We start from the raw sequence: 10640 nt of genomic DNA on the forward strand, positions 1-10640 counted from the left end.
GCACAAAGACACTTCCATAATGGCTGTCTTTGTTTTTCCATCACCCGAGCCTGTCCATGAGATTGCTCCGCGCCTCGGCCTAATTCCGTATTCCGCGAGTGACTTGAGTGAGCGCGTGTGTGCGTACCTGTGACAGAATTGGAAATTGAGCCGTGTAATAAGCGCAGTACGTTTCCCAGATAGGATTGCAGAAACTTTAACTTGCTCCAAGTCAGCCGCTCTGCCAAAGAGGAGGAGGAGGAGAAGTAGAGGAGCTGTTGTTACTCGGCACGTCGCCTCTTCCCCGGGAAGCGTTCGGCAAAACAGTATGCACTTGATTATCATAACACTTGATGATGAAGACGTGTGGTGTGGGGTTTCAATTGTTATTTTTTTTATGAGGCCATGTCAGGGTTTTCTTTCTGTTTATTAAACAAGGATAGAAATGTGATCGGCAGTGACTTATTTTACTGAAAGCTTTCATACTATTCATTTTTACTGCTATTGTAAAATGTTTTCATTGAATGTACAGTTTTTTTTGTGTGTTCCTATATTGTACCCAGACACATAAAATATATTACTTTTCTTTAAAAAATGACTTTGTCCTTTAAAAAAAAAAAATTCAATTAACTCATTCACGCTCAGCCATTTTCACTGAAGCAACCCGCGCTTGGCTGTTTTACTGGATTTTGACAGATTTTGCAGGGCCCATAGAATATTGTGTTGTATTGCTATAAAAACATGGAACCAACCAAAAAAAAAAAAGATTAGTCTCTTCTTTCATCAGGAATATATATATATATATATATATATATATATATATATATATATATTCCTATATATATATATATATATATATATATATATATATATATATATATATATATATATATATATATATATATATATATATATATATATATATATTAGGGGTGTTAGAAAAAAATCTTCTTTTTTTTATGGGAATATTCAACAAAACGTCTTACTTAAGGTTAGGATTCACACATTAAGCATGGAAAAATGTTATATTAATGGAACATTAAGTCTTAATATTTTATTTCAGTGCTGTTCAAACATGCAACAGACTGCAACCTGTTTGTTAAATGCAGTGGCTCAGTTATAAGCCTGAATTTTCAGATAAATAAATACAGTTTCATACAAATCTTACAGTGTACATGTACAAGTTTACTGATGAGTATTTTCTAAAGTTAAGTAAAAAAAAATAATCGCAATAATCAATTTATAGATTTGTATCGGGATTAATGGTTATTGAATCGAATCATGACCTATGAATTGTGATACTAATTGAATCGCTAGGTACTGGGCAATTCACACCTCTAATATATATATATATATATATGTTTCCGTTTTGCAGCAATTAGAATATAGCTAAATTTCATTTTCATTCATTTCATTGCATTATTCACCAATCTGTTTAAAACAGTGGGGGGAAGCTTTTTTTCAACACGGCCCTGGATGATCTCTTATACTCTGCTGCCACCTGCTGGCCGTTTTTGTAATAACTACCATTGCTTCAAGCATTCTTTTCCGTTCAGAGGCTGCATCAAAGCCTTCTGTATGCTCTAGCATGTAAAAAACATACGTATTTATACGTTTTTGGGAGCAAATGAGTTAACCTTAGAACTGTGAGACTGATGTGCTAACCATTAGCCACCGTGCCGCTAATCCAGGTTCTCTCTCATTAGTATGTTGGAACGTTTCAGACCAAATCAAGGCGCTAATCGGACTGTCTGACCTGGATTTAGTCCCTTAAATCCCACCGGCCCCGCACTTAAACACCCCCCCCCCCCTCCTTCTTTTCCCTCCCGCTCCCAGCATTGTGAGGAAGCCATGAAAATAAACACAAACCCATCTGACTCACAACAGCAATTCAAGTTTAGGTCATTTCTTTCCACTTCCTTCAGGGCCCACGCAGCAGTCGATTGCAAGCGCAGGAAATTAGTCAGCCAGAGACTTTCTTCTGTTTCTGGGATATTTAAATTAATCACTGCGCTGCGTTTATGAATCCAGAGTGAAGTTTAATCTGTCATTGACACGACTTGGACTGCGGAGAGATAATTTGGCCCGTAGCGTGTCTGAAGACGGTCCCAGCGGCACGCTCCAAAGGCTTTCGGCTGGTCCCAGCGCCCAATTATCCTCTAATGGTCATTATCTCTGCTTGTGCGTTTGGTGAATACACACTCCGCTTCTGTTGGCCGTCAACTGACTTGAGGGAGATTTGCTTCCGTCACGTATCATTGTTTTGCCGTGTACTTTCATGACATGCCTGATTTTATTTTGTAGTGAGCCAAACTGCAACATGTGCTGTTGGGAGTTGTTTGCAAATGTGCTTTCCGGCTGTGTCCTTCCATACGCCAGTATTTTTTTTTTCCAAGCACATCTTTCTTGACCCCTGTGTTTAAAAGGAAAAAAGACCACTTTAAGAAATGAGTAAAATTCTAAAAGAACGGGGCCAGGAGAGAGTGTGAAATATGCCCAACTCCAGTACGTCCCAAATGACCTTCACAGCCTGTAAAGTGTATGCCAAGGCAACAGGGGGCAGTGTACCATAACCTAGGGACCTTTTAGCCAATCAAAAGCCTGAAATAAGTCATTTCTGGAACAGGAACAAAGGTGGAGTTATGCCTAAATATCAAATTAAGAAAGTAATTGCAGTTTCTTCTTGCCAATTCCAAACCTTCAACCAAACATAACCCTAGCCTCAATCGACTTGTCATTATTATTAAAAATAGAGAAAACTTACCTCTGCATTCCTGACTTGATAAGCCGCGGCAGAGAAGGAAGAGAGGTTGTAGCAGGAACAAACCTCCACTGGGGCGTAATTATCATTCTCCGTAATGAAGTGACTGCAGAGGAGCTGCCCCGCATCCTCAGAAAGAGGACGCTGATAAAGACGAGGCCTGCGGAGGAGCCATTAGCATCCCCGCCTGTGTAAGCAGCACACCTTATTCACTTATGAATTCCTTACCTGAATAAAACAACATTTGTAATATCACGCTCCAGTGTAGGATCAAAGATGACATCCCGGGTGCTTGTTTGGCTGCGTACACACACAAAAACACAGCTGCTAGTGCGGGACAAACCGAGCAGGATTTTCACGCTGCTTCCCTGAGAGGATACAGTTGATTTTGGCGTACCGCGGCAATGTCGGGGCGGCTGTCAATACGGGCGCAAACAAAAAGCTCAGTGTTTGAGTTCTGGGTGGCACAAAAAAAAAGACACGCAAACAAACCAGAGGGCATTTGGAATTAAAAAGTGGCAGTTTTTGTGAAGAAAAGTCGATGTTACTATATCAAATATATTATTATATTATATATTATGTATATTATATTTTTCAAGAAACAAAATCAATCTTTACAAGTTAAAAAAAAAAAATATTATTTTTTTAAACCTTTACAATAATTGGTTCTATGTACCCCCACGAGTCTAAACAAGCCATTATCCCGCATTATAACAATGGAAATACGCCGCCACAAAAGCTCATCTTGCAGAGTGCTTACAATTCTGATCCTACAAAGGCTTTGCAAGTTTGTACAACCCGGATTTATTTCCTCTTTACGTGTGGTCAAAATGCCATCGAAGTTAGCAGTTTCACGCAAGTCTTGGCAGTGTGATTTAAGTACGTTAGCAACTTAGCATCTGCTAGTTCTGCTGACGCAGACCTCATTTATGCCGTAAAAAAGTCTTGATGGTATTGGTCAGTTATAAGATTCAACTGTGTGATATCTATTAAACCGTTGTAGCATGAAACTGATTACTTTCCCCATATTTTGCGCGTTGTTACTTGCCTGAAGCTAGCCTCCTGCCGTAGGAAGCTAGCTTCAGGAAAGTTAGCATCTGCTGATTCAGCCACCGTGTACAAAGTGCTCGATCGCGTCTTTCGCCTTCATTTAATAACTATACAATCAAGCTACATCTACACGACTAACTGATTTGGTAATTGACTCACCTGATGTGAAGTGATTGCTACACAAGCAATGAGGAAGCCAAATCCTCCGTCTTGTTGTTGACCCTTTTTCATGGCTGCTGTGATCCATTGGCTACGCATTGGTTCCTCTTTTGGTAGCCAGGAGAATGCTTGATCCTCCTTTTTTTTTGTTTTGTCTCTTCTCGTTGTGGCAGCTGGTCCACAACAGCTGTCAATCATTGTTAAAGTGTGCCGTTTGCCATTTACTGAAAGCAGCAGACGCGTTTTCTATGCTGCCAAAATGGCTGCGCTAAGGCCCATTTTGTGACGCGTGACGTCAACGTCCGGATCTCTATTGGGTCTCACGGCGACCGCAGCATTAGGAACACACTTAAAAAACAAAACAAAGGGGCTGTTTGGGACTTGAGACAAAAGGCTCAACTTGGACTGTCATACCTAAAAAAATAATAATAATAATAATAATAATAATTAAATAAGCTTTTCTTTTTTTTTAAGTACTGTACTGTATAAAAAGTTACAAATAAAAACAAAAAGTAACACATTTAAATAGTGTTTAATTCGGTGACTTTTCCTTGATTATTATTATTTTTTTACTATTCTGTAGTAGTTTTTTGTTTGTTTTTTGGCCTTAAAAAAACAAAAACAATACTGGCTTGTTTCATGCATAGATTTCACAATCATATTAGCATTTTTAATTGGCCCAAAGCTCCAAGGTAGGGAGTAGTAAATGGATAATTACATTTGTTTTAATGCACGCCAGTCCCCGTAACCCCATAACCCCGAAAATGTGCGGTCCCTGTAGCTACAACTCACTGACACCAGTGGGTACAGGGACCGTAGTTTTAGAACCAATGTTGTAAAAGCAGCATGCGCTCTGCACGTTGTACTTCTCGATTGTCTTTTATCACCAATTACAATTGCCTTTGGGCCCAATGACTGAAAATGACACAGCAGGGATTTTTTTTCCCTCTCTTTTTCTCCAGGGCTCCTCCTACAATTGTTAAGTGCGATTTACTCCAAATGGAAATAGGCAGCAGTAAACTTTGTTTTTTTGTTTAGAAGCTGCCCAAGGTGAACTTTAATGCTTGAACTGCTGAACTCTCTGGCAAGTGCTTCTGAAAATGAAACCCTGTGGCCTATTCGATCAAATGATCCATCTATTCTGACACACCCAATGGTGATAATAGTGCTTCAATTGCATATTAGTTTGAATAATTAATTAACCGCTTTCTGTCCGATTTCGCGGAGTTGAGGGAAATGGAAGTGATGGAGACACAGTCAGAATCCAGAGAGGCCAAGCCTAGTCAATATTTGTTTTATTCAGTAACAAAACTCATCTCTGTTGTAAAATAATGTCTGTTTGTTCATGCACTGTGCACAACACTCAACGTCCTGGCTGGTCCAGCATTATTGTTGACCACTCAAGTAGGTTATCTGGGGTTGCCATGGTAGTAACAGAGATGCCCTTTTCCAGTGTACCGCCATCATGATTTTGAAGTTGTTCATATTTATTCTTAAAACTGAATTACAAAACCACAGAATGACTCAGTTTTGTGGAGTTTCTGTGGAGAACTTTTTGTTGTTGTGATTTTCATACATTATGCATGATATTTCTCATTCCCGTTGACTGGACTGGAATTGTATGCAGGACCAAAACTGCCAAAAATTCAAAATAAATAAATGACGAATTAAATAAATAAATAAATGACTAAAGGTCATTATTACATACATAAATAAATACATACATTTGTATTTAACTTTGAATCATTTTTTTAATATCAGTTTTTATTTTCACTTTTATTAATTTTTTTATTTTTTATTTAGTCATTTATTTATTTTAAATTTTTTGCAGTTGTTCTCCATACTGCTAGTACAAAATAATATTCAAATGAGGGGGCGGTCCTCAGCGTGTCTTGGGTTGAACTCTGTCGTTGCAAACTGCTTTTCATTTGTTGAGTGAGCAGATTGCCTGTACTGTGTGTATATATATATATATATATATATATATATATATAGTTGTTTTTATTTCCATTTATATTTTTGGATTTAATTTTCGAAAATATTTTTTTTATATCTGTTTTTATTTTCACTTTTAGCCATTTATTTATTTATTTAGTCATTTATTTAGAATTTGGGCAGTTTGGGATCTCCATAGAATTGAACCTGTGTGGCTGTCTTTGTCACAGCTGAAAAATGCCTCAACGTAGGGAATTGAACTTGTGACTTTCAAGTCACAGGCCATATTATTTGAATTCTTTCTTTCCTCCGTTAATGCGACATTGGCCATGCAGGAGTGGATTCAGATGTGCTGCATCAAATATGAAGCATCAGAACTATGAAGTTCCATTTAATATGTTGAACATTTTGTTACAATTTGATGTCATCCGCTCAAGGCCCGTTTTTTTTTTTTTTTTTAGCCCCCCCCTCGTTTGTTCCTCATTTCTATGCAAATCCCGATGTCAAGGCTGACATCTCAATCGGCGCGGCCACGCGTCCCCAAAAATTCTTTTTACAGGCTGTTAGACGCTGACCTCCTGAGCACTTTCCAAATGTTCCTCAACAGCGACCGGAGGAGGTGAACTGCCCCCGCAGAGCAAACGTGAACGCTGCTTATTTATGTATTACTTTGCCTTTTGTAGTCCCTCCACATCATTTCTCATCCCGTATGCTTAAAGGTGCTCTCCCCTCTGGCAAGCACAGCGACGGCAATCTGCTTGCAACTTAAAAGTCTTTCAAAACTCTGCCTTTTTTTTTTAAACCTCTCTTCTTCCACTCTCTCGCTCTCCCTCTCTCTCTTTTTGGTGTCCCCCACGTCTCTTGCTTTGCTTCTTTGCAGTGAGTCCTCAGAGAGAACCTGACTGACGTGTTCGAGGATGAAAAGCGCGGCGGGGGTGGTGTGTGTGTGTGTGTGTGTGTGTGTGTGTGTGTGTGTGTGTGTGTGTGTGTGTGTGTGTGTGTGTGTGTGTGTGTGTGTGTGTGTGTGTGTGTGTGTGTGTGTTGGCGGGGCGGGGGGCGGGGGGTGCAAATACAAAAATATACGAGGGGACAGCAAAAGACACACTTCTGTGTGTGTGCTTACACACAGACGAGCGAGCCGAGGAGGATTATCAACAATGCCACACTGGACACTTGGGGGAAGACAACATCTGTTCACTTCCATTTTTAATGCAGCAAAACAGAACTTTGTGTTCTTTGCAAACTTTCAGCGGTGACTGTGCACGGTCCAAAGTCAGCGGTGTTACCCAGTGAGCCATCCAAACGCCGTCAACCCTCTTCTGAGAATGTTACGTTCAGTGCCATTGACGGCTATAGACGTAAACAATCTATTTAAAACTGTCTTTCAAGCCATGTTTGTGAGCTCATTCACTCATTTGCTCCCAAAAACGTATAAATATATTATATTTTAAGGGTTAAATTAAGTGTCCCAAAGACGTATTTATACGTTTTATTTTTATTTATTTTTATGCAGCCTCTCAATTGCAGAGAACAGTTGAAGAAATTGCAGTTATTACACAAATGGCCAGCAGGTGGTAGCAGAGCAAAAGAGATCAAGCAAGGCCATGTTGAAAAAAGCTCATTTACCCACAGTTCTAAACAGATTTGTGAATAAACTTGAAACTTAGCTATATTCGAAAGCTAATTGCTGCATAATGGAAACAGATAGAAAACTACTTTTTTTTTCCTGACGAAAGAAGAGCCTCTAATCTTTCTTTTGGTAGGTTCCATGTTTTTTTTTTTATAGCAATATAACACAATATTCTGTGAGCCTTGCAAGATCAGTCAAAATCCAGTAAAACAGCCGGGAGCGAAGGGGTTTGCTTCTGTGAAAATGGCTGGGAGTGAATTAGTTAGAGTGGAATCCAACCTTTCAACATTTCTTGACAATATGTTAAATGTGACCTCACCGATCTAAACATGACATTCTGATTAATATTACATTTGTGGAATATGAGTTATGAAGCAAAATCCAGCCGTTTTTATCCATCTCGGGGGCGGCCATTTTGCCACTTGCTATCGACTGAAGACGACGTCACAGTTGCTCAGGGCTCACGCAACGACCAATTACAGCTCACCTGTTTTCTGAAACTACGCTGTGATTGGTTGTTACCTGAGACTTGAGCAACTGGAATGTCATCTTCAGTGGCAAAATGGCCGCACCCTGAGATGGATAAAAACGGATGGATTTTGCTGCTTAACTCATATTCCACTAACGCAATATTAAACTAAATAATATATTTAGACTAGTGGGCGCTGCATAGAACAGATAATTGTCCAAAAAAATTGGGTTGTCTTTCCTTTTAAAAGTTTTACTGTGCATCAATGTCGGCTATTTCATGTCTGTGTGGTTTTACACTCTGGAAGAGAAATACAATTTTCCTCTTATGTAGCTTTATAAAAAGGTCAAGACCGCACCATTTGTATACAAAACGCCACCGATCGCTTTGTATTGTCACAACATAGTAATATAAAAACTCTCCATCCCTTTTACTTCACTTCCTTATACAGCAAGTTCTCCAAGGTGTTCACACTGTGACTAAAAGGCATTTTGTACACCAAATTCAAAGTGTCGCTCTTGCGTGTTTTTTTTTTTTGCCAGTGTCCTTGTCTTTCTCTCTCTCTCTCTCTCTCTCCCTGCTCACAGAATCTGTCTGCAGAGGCGGTTCTGTTGAGCCAACACACTTGCAGGGCGGCACACATGCCACGCCGCCTCGAGGAGGAAGCGGGCAAGGTGACAAGGTGTTCCTCCTGCCGGGAACTGAAAGGTACATCACGGCGACAACAATTGGGCCTTGCGTATTAAAAGGAGAGAAGGACTTTGCACTAGTTTGCAAGGAGACGGACCTCTCCCGGCGTATGCGTGTTTGATAGTAGATTCGACACCACTTGTTCCAATTGAAAGTACACGCAACCCGTTTGTTGTTCTTGTCAGCTAGCTTAAAGCGAAGATTAAACTGTTGGTAATTGTCAAGGCTTAGCTTGGAAAATATCCCAAGATGCATTTTGTGCTGCTACCCTGGAAACATGACAGAGTTGGGGGGGGGGGGGGGGGATGGACAAGAACGGCAGTTAAGAAACGGTCTATAGGAAGAGCTTGACTTCTTTGACCTGTTGCGCTAATGGAGCTCAGCACTGCTAGCTACCGTTAGCCGCACGGTACTTTCTAGGCTTACTACTACTTTCACTCGCTTTTCTGGCTGATCAGAAAATTAGATACTGTCACACACATTCATTAAATATATTAGAGTTGAATATCACTATGTATATTGTAATTTTAAAAAAAAAAGTGTTGATATTGAGACTGTAGTGCCTCTCAAGCAGCCCTTCCATAAATTGCCCATGTATTTGAACAGGAAATACCCAAATCCCGCTATTATTAACATTATTCAATTAAAAAAAAAGAAGATCAATGTAAAGTAGAGACCAGAGAACTAAAATAGAAAATAATTGAATGTAATCATTATAAGCCCGCTTGACGACAGTTGGCGATTTCAATTTATACAGAAACACTACGCACATTTGCTTCCAAGGCTTACTCAAACCATCCAGTTATCATTTTCGACTCTGACTTTGTACACCCTGGACTGGCCGCCCCCTTTCAACTATGCGGCAGACGTGCTAACTGCTGTGCTGCCCTAATTCAAAGCATTTTTGGAATATACTTCAAAGGCTTTAGTGGGTTTCAAAATGTAATGTCATATGGTTGGTACCTGGGCCTTTGGTGAATCCGCTTCTTAACTCATTCACTGCCATTGACGGCTATAGACGTCAACAAGAGTATGAAAACCTAGCAAAACATTTTTTTTTATTGTACATTTAGAAAATATATAAAATGTGTGATTAATCTTGAGTTAACTAGTGAAGTCATGGGATTAATTATGAAAAATTCCTCATTTTTAATCATCTTTTCTTCTGTATTTTTTGTATTTAAAAAAAAGTATTTTTTTGTATTTTTAATAACTTTTTTTTAAAGAAAAGATTATTAAAAATGAAAGGGCATCAGGCGATTACAATTTTTAATCATACTTAATAGCATGACTTCACTAGTTAACTCACGATTAATCACAAAATTGATATCTGTTCTAAATGTACAATAACAACAACAATTCTAGGTTTTCATACTCTTGTTAGCAAAAGTGTGAAAATGTTAAACTAATAGAAATAGTTCAAATGATTTTTTTACCTCAATGGCAGTGAATGAGTTCATTTAAAAAAAAGTCCACCTTTTGTCTCATCCTCTGTCAGCCATTGTAAGCGTAAAAAAAAAAAAATCTAATGTATTGTGTACAGATCACTAGAGATGTGTTTAGCAAGTCAAACTTGGTTGTAGCAATTTTGCTTAAGTTACATGAAATATGATTATGAAAAAACATCTACATAGACATACTGGAAAAGGTGCAGTCAAGAGAAATACTTCACACAAAAATAAGAGAATAGACTGCTTGGAAGGGTCCTTCGCTCAAAATATGCATTTAGACACCGGTTGTCAAATATTTGTGTTTTCACGCTTGAAAACTCTGAACAACCAAAAGTTTAAAAAAAAAATCAGTTTCAGTTTGCAGTGGAAAGCTGTGTCGCGTCAACGCACGGCCCCCCACTGTCGCAGACGTCGGCCACATTAACATAATGGAAGGACTTCCTTCAGGCTCAGCCGACCTGAAATGGACTGCAAGTGAGACAGCTACCTATTATTCCCATGATTGTGTCTTTCGCC

General features: G+C 39.1%; 1 long non-coding RNA gene across 1 annotated transcript; it reads right to left on the bottom strand.

Annotated features, from left to right (window-relative positions):
* Positions 1–2093: 2093 nt before the first annotated feature.
* Positions 2094–4220, bottom strand: LOC147165853 (uncharacterized). Its single transcript, XR_015096557.1, has 4 exons — positions 3950–4220; positions 2969–3040; positions 2744–2900; positions 2094–2392 (listed from the first exon to the last, which is right to left on the bottom strand). It is a non-coding gene; the product is annotated as an uncharacterized LOC147165853 (long non-coding RNA).
* Between the last annotated feature and the right edge of the window lie 6420 nt (positions 4221–10640).

The sequence above is a fragment of the Leptonotus elevatus genome, chromosome 11 (assembly GCF_054856555.1).
Source record: "Leptonotus elevatus isolate MCC_2025b chromosome 11, RoL_Lele_1.0, whole genome shotgun sequence".
NCBI lineage: Eukaryota > Metazoa > Chordata > Actinopteri > Syngnathiformes > Syngnathidae > Leptonotus > Leptonotus elevatus.